Raw genomic sequence first — 14,099 nt, 5'->3', positions numbered from 1 at the left:
ATTATACAAAATTTCATCCCTGAAATGCATACTCAGGAGAAATAGGCCATCAACCCAAATATATCACAAAATTGCTTGCTCTTTTGTCTGATGCATCTGTATTGAAACTACTAAGTTACCAGGCCCTAGAGACTTTTTAAAAAGTCTGTGTGACTATCAGAAAATTAAAGGGGCTTCCAAAGTAACCTCACACTCTCCACTCCTTCTGTTTTTTTTTTTTTTTCATAATCACATCAAACTTGGAATTTAAGATCTCAAGGAAGTGGGATTGTTCTCTCCGGAAGCAGATCAGAAAAAGGGAATTGAGGAAGAAAAGTAAGCAGATGACAGGAAGTGAGAGATCATTACTAACCACTCACTCAGCCATAGAGTACCAGCCATAGGGTACCATGGGCCACCCACCTCTGCTCTCATCACCAGCTCAATGGCTCCCAGGGACTTGTTCTCAAGGTCTTCTTGCTATCTCACCTGGGGCCCTTTATGTTAAAATGTTCTCTTTTTTTTTATTGTGGTAAAATAAACATAACAAAGTTTATTATCTTAACCATTTTAAGAGTACAGTTTAGTGACATTAACTATATTCACACTGTTGTGCAGCCATCACCACCACCCATCTCCTGAACTCTTTCTTCATGTTGCAAAATCAAAATTCTGTACCCACTAAACAATAATTCCCCATTCCTCCTTGCCCCCAGGCCCTGGCAACCGCCATTCTACTTTCTGTCCCTATTATTTTTCTGTTCTCTATTTTGTTTATCTCTGCTCTAATCTTTATTATTTCCTTCCTTCTGCTAGCTTTGGGTTTAGTTTGTTCATTCTAGTTCCTTAAGTTGTAAAGTTTGGATGTTGATTTGAGATACTTTTCTTTTTTTTTAATGTAAGCATTTGTAGCTATAAATTTCCACATTAGCATTGCTTTCAAGGTATCCCATAAGTTATGGTATGTTATGTTTTTACTTTCATTCATTTCTATGTATTTTCTAATTTCTTTTCTGATCCATTGGTTGTTTAAGCTATGTGTTGTTTAATTTCCATGAATTTGTGAATTTTCCAAATTCTTAGAGAGTTTTGGCCACTATTTCTTCAAATGTTCTCTTTGCCTCTTTCTCTCTTCTCCTCCTGCAACTTTGACAATGCATATGTTGGTCCACTGATGGTGTCCCACAGGCCCCTTCAGCTTCGTTCACTTTTCTTATACCTGTTTCTTTCTGTTCTTCATATGCTATAAATTCCATTGTCCTATCTTCAAGTTAGTTTACTGATTCTTTCTTCTGCCTGTTCAAATCTACCTTTGAATCCCTCTAGTGAATTTTTCACTTTAATTATTGTACTTTTCTGCAGAATTTCTTTTTTCTTTTTAGGTTTTCCATCTCTTTATATTTCCATTTTGTTCATACATCGTTTTCTTGAGTTTGTCTACATCTTCCCTTAGTTGTTGAGCATCTTTAAAACAGTTGTTTAAAAGCCTTTGTCTAGTAGATCCATCATCAGGTCCTTTTCATGAACAGTTTCTGCTGGTTTCTGTTTTTCCTTTCAATGGGCCATACTTTTCTGTTTCTTTCTAAGCCTTGTGGTTTCGTTGTTGTTGAAAACTGGACACCTGAATCTAATAATGTGGTAACTGAAAATCAGATTCTCCCCCTTCCCCAAGATTTGCTGGGTTTTGTTTTTGTTTTTTGTTGCAGGCTGTCTCTGTGGCTGTTCTCTTTTGTTCTGTTATAGGCTGATCCTTGGGGGTCAGCCTGAGGTGTAAACTTAAGGTCTTTTCAGGTCTTTTCTGAGCCTGCACCTCCCTCTGGGGATGTGTGGTGATTTTTCTAGTTTCCCCATATATGCAGTTGCTTTTGAATGTCCTAGTCTTCAATGTCTGCCTCCCACAAGGGGGAAAAGAGAAAACTGAAGGGTGGGGTGGGAAGGTACTGGCCCTTTAAATCTCCTGGAGGTCACTACAGCCAGAGGGAAGGGGCTTGCAACATGAGGGAGGTGCAACAATGGGTGCCACCTTTTTGTCTGCACCTCTGTGATCAGAGGTAGCAATCAGCAATCAGAGCACAATCCCCGATATTTGGAGGATAGGGTCCTTTATGTCCACCCTAGCTCCCACAAATTGTGTGCAAGCTAATCCAGGAACAAGTACATGACTGCTTGCCACAGGGCTGATGGGTGACAAATGGGTAGCTGCTACTTGCTAAAAGCTGAAAATGACCAAAATTAACCACAGTTTATCATCTAACCGTTTCCCTGGAATTTGCAAGCTTCCGACTTGAGAATTCTAAAATAATTACATCAGACAGATTCTGCCGGTGTAACTGTTGTGTAGGTGAGGAGATAGGTCTCTGGTGCTTCTTACTCTCCCATCAACTCAGAATCCTCTCCTTTATTTTTATTTTTTTTTTTATTTATTTATTTTTTTTAATCTTATTTATTTTTGGCTGCATTGGGTCTTCGTTGCTGCTCATGGACTTTTCTCTAATTGCTGTTGTCTTCGTTGTGGTGCTCGGGCTTCTCACCGCGGTGGCTTCTCCCGTAGTGGAGCACGGGCTCCAGGCACGTGGGCTTCAGTAGTTGTGGCACACGGGCCCAGCTGCTCCACGGCATGCGGGATCCTCCCGGACCAGGGCTCGAACCCATGTCCCCTGCATCGGCAGGCGGACTCCCAGCCACTGCGCCACCAGGGAAGCCCCCTCTCCTTTATTTTTAAAAACATTTTATTGTGAAAAATTTCAAACCTAATCAAAAGTGAAGAGAATGATACAATGAATTCCTATGTACCACCATGAACTTTCAACAATTACCAACTACCTGGCTCTTTCACCTTGAATTTCCACCAAGGGTTTCTTACCCATCTCTTCCCTGTCCTTCTCCCCATGCCTGGCTTCAAACAATGTGATTACCTGCCTTCTGTTCCAGGTCCTAGAACCAAGGGGACTCCTCTAAATACCTGACTAAATCAACTAGCCCTCTTTTCTATCTTCTTAACTTGACTAATTTTTATACCCTCTACCCCTATGCCCCAGATGCCTTTTAAAAAAAACAAAAAGGAAAAAGAGAGCAGCATTTAATCCTTCTTAATGGCTTGAAAATCTGGTGAAAATCATGGATAATTAACCCCCCAAAAAAGACACACACATCATTTTACATACAATTTCAGGAGGTTCATGGACACCTTGAAGCTCTCCAAAGATCCCAGGTTAAGAATCCCAGTTTTTGTCTACTCTAAAAGGTAGATTCCCCCTTCCTTGCCTGGCCGTTCTCATGTGGTTCTCTTCCACAGATACACAGAACTGTAAGGCGGGAAGCATTCAGTTCCACCCCCTTTTTATTGTGCTACTGTGGCTACTAGACATAAAGAACTAACGTGCTGGCTGCAAATCCTGGAGTGTGAGCAACAGAACTAGAGGCTCTGCCAATATTTGTCACACTAACCTCATGCTAACTCTGAATACCTCCCTGCCCCTCTGACATGGATTCATACCAACTCCAAAAGAGGCCTAAAACCCACTCTAAAAATACCTTCTTCAGCACACCTCATTCCGTCTCCTCCCTTCTCTTTATTCATGGGACATTGGATTTTCATGAAATGCAAGGAGGAAAAATACTAACAGGCTCAGAAACCAGATTGGAATTGAAAAATTAATTCAAAATAACTTTTTTAAAAATTAATTAATTAATTAATTAATTAATTTTTGGCTGTGTTGGGTCTTCGTTTCTGTGCGAGGGCTTTCTCTAGTTGCGGCAAGCGGGGGCCACTCTTCATCGCGGTGTGCGGGCCTCTCATTATCGCGGCCTCTCTTGTTGCAGAGCACAGGCTCCAGACGCGCAGGCTCAGTAATTGTGGCTCACGGGCCTAGTTGCTCTGTGGCATGTGGGATCTTCCCAGACCAGGGCTCGAACCCGTGTCCCCTGCATTAGCAGGCAGATTCTCAACCACTGCGTCGCCAGGGAAGCCCCAAAATAACTTTTTTTTTTTTAAATTTTTATTTATTTATTTATTTATTTATTTATGGCTGTGTTGGGTCTTCGTTTCTGTGCAAGGGCTTTCTCTAGCTGCGGCAAGCGTGGGCCACTCTTCATCGCCATGCGCGGGCCTCTCACTATCGCGGCCTCTCTTGTTGCGGAGCACAGGCTCCAGACGCGCAGGCTCAGTAATTGTGGCTCACGGGCCCAGCTGCTCCGTGGCATGTGGGATCTTCCCAGACCAGGGCTCGAACCCGTGTCCCCTGCATTGGCAGGCAGATTCTCAACCACTGCGCTACCAGGGAAGCCCCCCAAAATAACTTTTTAACAAGTATATTTTAGCTGCAAAGGTGTCTATGCTTCTTTGTCAGGGTTCAACTTATGTTCAGCTCTGCTCTTTGCTCATTTGTGGAGAATCTTTGGGGTGGACCAGTGAACTCATGCTTACTCACCTTGCGTAGAAGGTTGGGTTGATATTCCCTGTATCATTCTCCCCAGTTCTTCTTCTAGTACTGGACCTCAACTGTGGCCATGCATCAGAATCGACTATAGAGTTTTTTAAATCCTGAAAAGAGGTGGGCTCATATCAGCCTGCTCCAGGTTTACTGACTCTGGGGTCAGGCTTCTGGGTGTGCAACCTGGGATGAGAATCCTGCTGCGATGCCATGTGCAAGGAAGTAACATCATTACTAGTGGTGGAAGCCTGGGAGAATACTAAAGTTGTTCCACAGCTTGTAGTTCAATAACAGATATATTTCTGTCTTTTCTTCTCTTTTTTCTTTTTAAGGCAGGAAAATTTCAGAAGGAAAATTTAGAAGGAACTTGGCAAATATAAACCACTCTGGGGTAATATTTAAAATATGCTGTTTTTCTCCACTATTTAATTCCTAATGTAGCATAAACTTCTTGGTTCATCTGGGATATAGGTTTTAGGTAATACATAATATATTTTTAATATATATATTTATCTTATTTTAATTAATTTATATTATAAAAGTAATACATATATTTTATAAACATTTTTTAACTGTATAGAAGAATAAAAGTGAAATCCCAGAGAAAATTCTGTTAACAGTTTCTTATGTAAACTTCTAAAAATTTGCTATCCACATCAAACATTTATATATGTCAATATTTATTTATCTCTGGTAGTCTCAGGACTCACAGGTCTTGGAGATTAACATAAAGACATGTTTCCTTTCCTTCCCTCCTACCCGAAGGGTAACAGGAAGCCCAGTCTTTTACCAGGTTTACCTCCCAAATAGCCCCAAGAATCCCTGGGAACATTCTCCTGCCCCGTAGGACCATCATGGTAATCGCATCTGGCTCCAGGGGGTAAACCTCTGTGCAGACCTTCCTGAGATGTCAGGACTGGCCTCTCACAGCAGGTTGCTAATATTCTCCCTGGTACTGATTTCTTACGTGTGTGCTCAACCTCTTTTCTTAATCTCACACCAGACTGGTGAAACCAGACTACAACTTCTAACATGATTTTGTTGAAGTTTCAGAGATAACAGAAGGAAAATACAGCACAAAAGACCACTTATAATTCTTACTAGAGGTGGCCTATATCAGAATGTTCAGCCCCAGAGCCTGGCAGCCTCTCTCTGCCTAACTCTCAGCCAGTCATAGTAAGGCAGGGGCCAAGTCTCCTCCCTCTGGCAGGTGGCCTTTGGGCCTGTTTCTCCTAACTGGAATCCAGGCTCCCAGATTCCCTCAGGCCATGAGAGAAAGGAATAGGTCTTAACTTCAGTCAAAGCCCACCATGACTGTCCATCTCCAAATGAAAATGGGAATGTTCACTTCCTTCAGGGAATGTCTTTCCCTTTTCACTCAGGGAAGTGTGCTTTTGACCCAAAGGTAGTCAGAACTCAGGACATTTTCCACAGCTTGAATTCTTCAGTCTTGGAACAAAGCCATGTGTGGCAGGAAGGGTCTCCTGTGGCCCACTATGGGTCAAACCTAGTCAAACCCAGGCCAGTTCCCTAAGGCTCAAGGTGAAGTTCTGGCCGGAGCACCTTTCCTGGAGTCCTCAGTCTTGCTCTTGATTTCTTGTGACAATCCCTTAAATAACAGCACACATCACACTTCCCCAAGTACAAGTGAAATTTTACCAGGATAATGCAGCCTAATCCCATATTTACAAAGACACATTACTGTAAGGGAATCATTATCTGAAGAAGTACATGTCTTCTAACCACAGTGATCATTTTCATAGTAGCAGCCAAAACAACTTTGCTCCTCAACTGAAAAATCTCCATCTCAGAAATGATATCTGAGATTTGACTCAAAATTACATGGGAGCGGGACTGGGTGACACAAAGTGGGTAGGGTTTTTTTGTTTTGTTTTGTTTTTTAACAATTTCTCTTGGTCATTGCTCTGTTTTTTGTTTTTTTTTTAATAATTCTTTATTTATTTTTTGCTGTGTTGGGTCTTCGTTTCTCTTGCGAGGGCTTTCTCTAGTTGCGGCAAGCGGGGGCCACTCTTCATTGCGGTGCGCGGGCCTCTCACTATCGCGGCCTTTCTTGTTGCGGAGCACAGGCTCCAGATGCGCAGGCTCAGTAGTTGTGGCTCATGGGTCTAGTTGCTCCGCGGCACGTGGGATCTTCCCAGACCAAGGCTCGAAACCGTGTCCCCTGCATTGGCAGGCAGATTCTCAACCACTGCGCCACCAGGGAAGCCCCTGGGTAGGGGTTTTGATGAAACAAAATTGGCCATGAATTGATTGCTATTGAAATTAAGTGATGGATACATGAGGCTCCATTGTACTATTCATCTACTTTTGTACATGCTTGAAATCTTCTATAGTTAAAAACAATAACAGCATCTCTGCAGAGGATTTGCCCATGATGTTTCTTTCTTCTTCTTTTTTTTTAAATTTAATTAATTAATTAATTAATTTTTACTTTTGGCTGTGTTGGGTCTTCGTTGTTGTGCACTGGCTTTCTCTAGTTGCGGAGAGTGGGGGCTACTCCTCATTGGGGTGCGCGGGCTTCTCATTATGGTGGCTTCTCTTGTTGCGAAGCACAGGCGCTAGGCGTGCGGGCTTCAGTACTTGTGGTGCGGGCTCAGTAGTTGCGGCATGTGGGCTCTAGAGCACAGGCTCAGTAGTTGTGGCGCACGGGCTTAGCTGCTCTGCGGTATGTGGGATCTTCCCGGGCCAGCGTTTGAACCCATGTCCCCTGCATTGGAAGGCAGATTCTTAACCACTGCGCCACCAGGGAAGCCCCTTGCCCATGATATTTCATCACTGGAAGATCTCTCTTTGTTGTTTTCCAGTGTAACAGAAATTGTAGCCCTGCAGATGAATTCAGTCTCCACCTCCTGCAAATATGCTTCTTCTCCCCTCTCCACAGATGATTCCAGAGATTTTACGGCCATTAATTACTCAATGCTCACATTCTAGCTACTGAGTTCTTCGTTATCACAAGCACTCCCTTCAAGGGAACTTCTCATAATTAGCCCTAGGTTGATGATAGCCGAAGGTCTTGTTCTCCTTTCACCATGTCTAGGGATGTGTGCCATCGCTCTAGGTATATAGACAAAGGATTCAGGCACTGTATTTCTAAATGGTAAAAGAAACTTTACCTGTGCTATTTTATTCCACTTAAAAAAAATGCATTTTACTGGTACAATGTGAATGGAAAGGAGTCTGGTGAGGGTGGCTTGAAAGAATGGCTGGCCACCAGGACAGGATAACATCTCTGGTCTTAGTAAAGTTTATGGCAGGGGCCTTGTTCTGGAATGTGATCCTCAGTTTTATAAACTCAGAAACTTAAATATTAGCACACGTAGGCACAATGAGACTCTAAGGGCTGATGAATGCCAGTAACTTAACTTGCAATGGGAAACATAGCTATGAGCAGACCCCAAATCTATGTTTGCTGGTTAGCACATTTTCTACTATGGGAAAATTTTTATGCAAAGCAAATTATAATCAGAAGAGTGTTTGGGGAGAGCAAGTTCTAGAACAGTGAATTTTCAACTCGGGAGAGTTAACTTCCCTTGGGGGATGGGTAAAGGGAAGGGGGCTTTTAGGGAAACTTGTGTGTGTGCTGAGTTGTTGTTTTCTCTTTTTTAGCATATGTCATTAGAAATGGCATAACTAATATTATAATTCAGTAATAGATTTCAGGGGGGAAATTTAAACCCTATTGCTTTCCTAATGACAATTATAAAAGGCAAAGCTCAACAGAATCTTCTTGGCTCATGACACTCAGCTTGGAGGGTGGCAATCCACAAATCAGACTCTCTGGAGGGTCTAAGATTTTTTGTTTTTTCAAAATGAGGCAAGAAAATATGTTCACTGAGGCACCAAGCAAAAGCCATACATGAGGCAACTTAGGTTTGCGGGATCCACATCAAATTTTCTGTTCTCAAATTTTTTCTCACTGAAGAGTTTTGTGTTGAATGTAACCTTATTTAGTTTATTATTAGTCACTAACTGTGGGACTCAATGTGGAAATGTATCTATGCTACTTATACAGTAGTATGTACTTTATAGTATAGCATACAGTACAATACTATAAAGTACTACTACAGTTTTGTGACCAAATTCTGCCACTAGGCCAAACCACTGTGTGGTTACAGCAGACTTCTGATGGTCTCAGCATTGATTTTTCTCCCCTCCTCCTTTCCAAAAGACCCTCTGTTCACCTGGGGATTGATACGATTCCTGGGAAGAGGGCTACAGTCCTGTGCTAACACATTCCAACCCCTTGAACACAGCAATTGGTTTGTAACCTAAACCAGTCCAATCAGAGTGAATCTGAGAACTTTTTGTAAAAATAATGATACTTGGACAAAGATGGGCTCACTTTCTTTCTTTCTTTAATAAATTTATTTATTTTTGGCTGCGTTGGGTCTTCATTGCTGCACGCAGGCTTTCTCTAGTTGTGGTGAGCAGGGGCTACTCTTCTCGTTGTGGTGCACGGGCTTCTCATTGCAGTGGCTTCTCTTGTTGCAAGCATGGGCTCTAGGCGTGCGGGCTTCAGTAGTTGTGGCACGTGGGCTCAGTAGTTGTGGCTCGTGCGCTCTAGAGTGCAGGCTCAGTAGTTGTGGCGCACGGGCTTACTTGCTCCCCGGCATGTGGGATCTTCCCGGACCAGGGCTCGAACCCATGTCCCCTGCATTGGCAGGCGGACTCCCAACCACTGCGCCACCAGGGAAACCCCGTGCTCACTTTCCAGGCGCCTTTAGCAGCCATCTTTGGCCATGAGGAGGGCCTAAATTAGGAGAAAGCCCACACCAAGACAGGAAAGAGAAACAGAAAGATATGGAGTGACTGGGGACATCACTGGGCCACTGGACCAAGTTTGCCTGAAACCAACACTACCTCTGGACTTGACAGTTACTTGTACCAACGAATTCTTTTCACTGTTTCAACCATTTTTAGTTGTAGTTGAAAGCACTGTGGGTGAATCAGGGCACTGCTGAACCTGGATTGTTTGAATTTCTTATTTTCCGATAGGCTCAAAAGTCAGTCAGTGAAGCAAGTCACAAAGACAAAAACTCCAGTAACTGTCATGTTCTTAACTTTTGCTGTACATCAGAATTATGTAGAGACCTTTTAAAAATCTCAGGCGGATTAAATGAAAATCTATGAAGGTGGGGCTCAGGAAACAGAATTTTTAAAACCCCTCCAAGGGATTTCCAAAGGGCAGTCTACACTGAGAACCACTAGTCTAAGTAAATATCTAGCTCTATCCATTTAATGGTATCTGCAGACTAAATGTCCAAAATATGTCTTTCCACTAAAGGGGGAGAAAAAGGCTGACATGTAACTTGTAAGGTTAATGCAAACCATATTTGTATGACAGAAAAGCAAAATTTATTTGGAGTCTTGTTTTACCTTTAAAATGTATGCAAATTTTGTACCCTACTCCATTTTATATTCTTTCTTCTCTTTCCCTTTCTCCCTTCAACATTTAATAGGAGCTTACCATGTCCAGTCACAGTGACAGACAACAGGAAAACAAGGAAAAACACAGTTCCTACAATCCAGGAAAAATAGGTAATTAATCTAGTAATTACAACAAAACCTGCTGACTCTATGATAAGGGCAGCTCAGGGCGCCATGTAAACAGAACAGGGGCTCCTGACCTCCTGGAGGAAATGTTTACTCTGAAACCAGAGGAATGCATATCAGTTACCTTCGTAGATGACGGAAGAGGATCCAGACAGCGGAAGTAAAGGAACTGAAAGAACATAGCAGGGGCAGAGGAGAATGCAAGAGATGAGGCTAGAGAGAAAGGCAGGAGACAGGACTTCCTCCCCAAAGCAGTGCAAATCAACTGAAGGGTTTTAAGCAGTCAAAGGATGTAATTTCTCTTTGGAAGATAATTCTGGCTGCTGTGTAGGAAATGTATTGGAGGGGAGGGGCGCATGTGGGGAAAAGGGGAACTTAATAAGAGGGGCTCAGGGAGATCAGTTAACTGGGGGCAGATACAGTAGCCCAGGCAGGCAAGAGCAAGGAGGCCATTGGATGGAGAGAAGTGGGCTAATTTGAATGACATTTAAGAGGGTGTAATTGATAGGGCTTGGTAATTGACCAGTGTGATGAGTGAAGGGGAGAGACAGAAGCCAAGAGTGACATATGTCTCTTGTTTAAGCAACTGTGTGGATGGCAATGCCATTTGTTGAATAAGGAACACTGGAAAAGAGCAAGTTTGTAAGAGATGAGCTGAATTTTGTTCATCTTGAGTTTGAAGTACCTGTTAGACATCTAAGCACAGACAGCTGATACATGTGTTTCAAATTCAGGAGAGCAATATGAGTTAGAGATCTACACTTGATAGCCATCAGCAAATTGATGGTAATAAAGCCAAGAGAATGAACTAAATTACCTGGTATAAGTCTGTAGAGAGAAATGACTTAAGATAAAGCTCTGTGGACCACCTACAACTAAGAGGACAGTGGAGGACAGAGTCTTGCAAAGAATAACAAGAACACATTGATAGAGATATAGGAGGCAAAACAGGAGAGTGTTTGAAAAAAACAGGGTGAAAAAGGGTATATTTTCTGGTTTTTATTTTGGCTGTGCTGGGTCTTAGTTGCGGCAGGTGGGTTCCTTAGTTGTGGCATGTGAACTCTTAGTTGCGGCATGCATGTGAGATCTAGTTCCCTGACCAGGGATGGAACCTGTGTCCCTGTATTGGAAGGCAGATTCTTTTTTTTTTCAATAAACACAGGGAACCCAAATTTTATTTATTTGTTTGTTTGTTTATTTTTGGCTGCGTTGGGTCTTAGTTGCTGCACGCGGGCTTTCTCTAGTTGCGGTGAGCGGGGGGCTACCCTTCGTTGCGGTGCACGGGCTTCTCATTGCAGTGGTTTCTCTTATTGTGGAGCATGGACCCTAGAGCTCGTGGGCTTCAGTAGTTGTGGTGCACAGGCTCAGTAGTTGTGGCTTGAGGGCTCTAGAATGCAGGCTCAGTAGTTGTGGCTACGGGCTTAGTTGCTCCACGACGTGTGGGATCTTCCTGGACCAGGGCTCGAACCCGTGTCCCCTGCCTTGGCAGACGGATTCTTAACCACTGCACCACCAGGGACGTCCCGGGTATATTTTTTTAGAAAGAGGGAATCAAATGCTGTCAACCATGTCAAATGCTGATGAAAGATCTAGTAAGATGAGGACTGAAAAATGTATGTATATTGGATTTAGCAACATGGAAGGTCTTGGAAATGTTACCATGAGTGGCTTAAGAAGGGAAAGTAAAATTTTTCAGAAGTTACTGAAATGGAGAAGAGACAGAGTGTATGGTAACTGGAGAGGGATGTGAGTCAAGGGATATTAAGATGAGATAGACTTGGACTTCCCTGGTGGCACAGTGGTTAAGAATCTGCCTGCCAATGCGGGCGACACAGGTTTGATCCCTGGTCCGGGAAGATCCCACATGCTGTGAAGCAACTGAGTCCGCGTGCCACAACTACTGAAGCCCACGCGCTGAGAGCCCGTGCTTCGCAACAAGAGAAGCCACCGCAATAAGCCCAAGCACCGCAATGAAGAGTAGCCCCCGATCTCCACAACTAGAGAAAAGTCTGCATGCAGCAACGAAGACCCAACGCAGCCAAAAATAAAATAAATTTAATAAATTAAAAAAAAAAGATGAGATAGACTGGAAAATGCTATTTTTTTTCTTTCTAATGGAAGGAAATCAGGAAGATGGATAAAGTAGAAAATACGAAAGTGTCAGGATACTGGAAGGAATGGGATCCAGACACGTGAGGGATGCCTTTTGGGTTGGAATAGGAGAAACAGTATTGGTGTAGAGAACAGCAAGGATTGTAGGTTTGTTGGCCAGAAGTGGAGAGAATTCCTATCTGATCACTTCTATTTGTTCTGTGAAGGAGGAGGCAGTCATCAACAGAGAATGAGAGGGGGTGGTGGGTGGGTGAGAGGTTTAATGGGAGTGGAGAAGTTTTGAAATAGTTGTTGAAAATGGGAGACAGGTAACTAGGGAAACAGTAGGCTAGTCAGTCAGTGGTAAGGGCTTCACTGAGATTGATGACCATTAATGTAAAACCGGGATAGTCTGTGTACTTCAGCATATTTCTTCTGTGGGTCTCAGCGGCCATGAACTAGCAAGAAAAAAGATGGACATCTGCATTCATATATGGTGGGCAAGATAGGTGCAATGGAAGGTGCAAAAGAAAAGATTTAGAATATTGGCAGTGATAGGTTGTTTGAAGTGATGGGCTGTGAATCAAGCTGGTGAGGGAGGGAAATACCAATAGGCAGAGGCTGTTAAATAGAGAGGGTTAGGGTAAGAAAATTGAAGGTCTCTTTGAAGCTGAAGAACTGGGGTGTTGGAGGTAACTGACCAATGAACTGGATCAGTTTCAGAGCATGGGATGTTTGATATTGTGATTTCAGAAATAGAACAGTTCAGGTGGAGACAAGGGCCAGAGTGTAGCAGTGGAAGCAAGTGGCTGAAAGAAACATGGAAGGCCTTAGGAAATGAGATCAAGGAAACAAGAAGCCAAGGTGTTGGATGGATCATCCACATACCCCAGTTTGGTGGGAGGACTTCAGAACACTTGGAAGCTAAAGGCCCCACATAATCTTGCCACTGCCCCCTCCTCTGATCACTCCTATCCTTACTTAACTCCAGCCACACCACCCTCCTTGCACACTCTCAGATGTGTCAAGCTCATTCTCACCTCAGGGCATTTGCATATACTTTTCCTTCTGTCTTGAATACTCTTCTTCCAAATAGTCCACATTTTTTTTCCTCAATGTAGTTCACTTCTAAAACCGTAATAAAGCAATTTAATACTGTAAAATTATTTTCTATCACAGATGAGTGATTTCTAAGAACTTGTTCTTGATGGCTGTTGTAAATCACGATGACTTATTTTACTATGATTCACCGAAACGTCCCTAAATTCAATCTGTAAATCTATAGAATACATTTTTCCTATTCAAAACTGTGCAGTTTCTTTATTGTTACTAAACACAGTCAAACCTAAGTCACTTCCACAAAATGTGATTCATGCCAGAAAGCTTTGTGTGACGACTTCCAGACCACAGTCCCCACAGGTCAGTGAAGAGGACAAGTCATTTCACCTTCTAATAAACAAACACTCTAGTGATTCCAGTTCCTCACATCTAGTGATCCTCACCCCTCATTTCATTCCGGTTTCTGCTCCAACATCACCTCTTCAGAACCTTCTCTGGCCAGTCTACCTAAAATAGCAGCTCTCAACCCCTCGTTCTTTTTTTTTTTTTTTTTTTTTGATTGAAAAGTAATTTTACTTTTTTTCAACTTTCTGGCTGAAGGAATATGGATCAGGACATTGTAACCCTTTTGATATCACCTTAGAGGGTTAAGATGTTCTTTGACATCTTTTTTTTTTTTTAAACTTTTATTGGAGTATAGTTGATTTACAATGTTGTGTTAGTTTCAGGTGTACAGCAAAGTGAATCAGCCATACATATACATATATCCACTCCTTTTTTAGATTCTTTTCTCACATAGGCCATTACAGAGTATTGAGTAGAGTTCCCTGTGCTATACAGTAAGTTCCTATTAGTTATCTATTTTATATATAGTAGTGTGTGTATGTCAATCCCAATCTCCCAATTTATCCCTCTGACCCCTCACTCTTTTTTTTAATAGATTTTTAAAATAGAATTTTTAAA

Source organism: Balaenoptera borealis, assembly GCF_965194805.1.
Source record: "Balaenoptera borealis genome assembly, chromosome: 5".
NCBI classification, from domain to species: domain Eukaryota; kingdom Metazoa; phylum Chordata; class Mammalia; order Artiodactyla; family Balaenopteridae; genus Balaenoptera; species Balaenoptera borealis.
The sequence above is the reverse complement of the archived record's forward strand: the minus strand, read 5'-3'. Positions refer to the sequence as shown.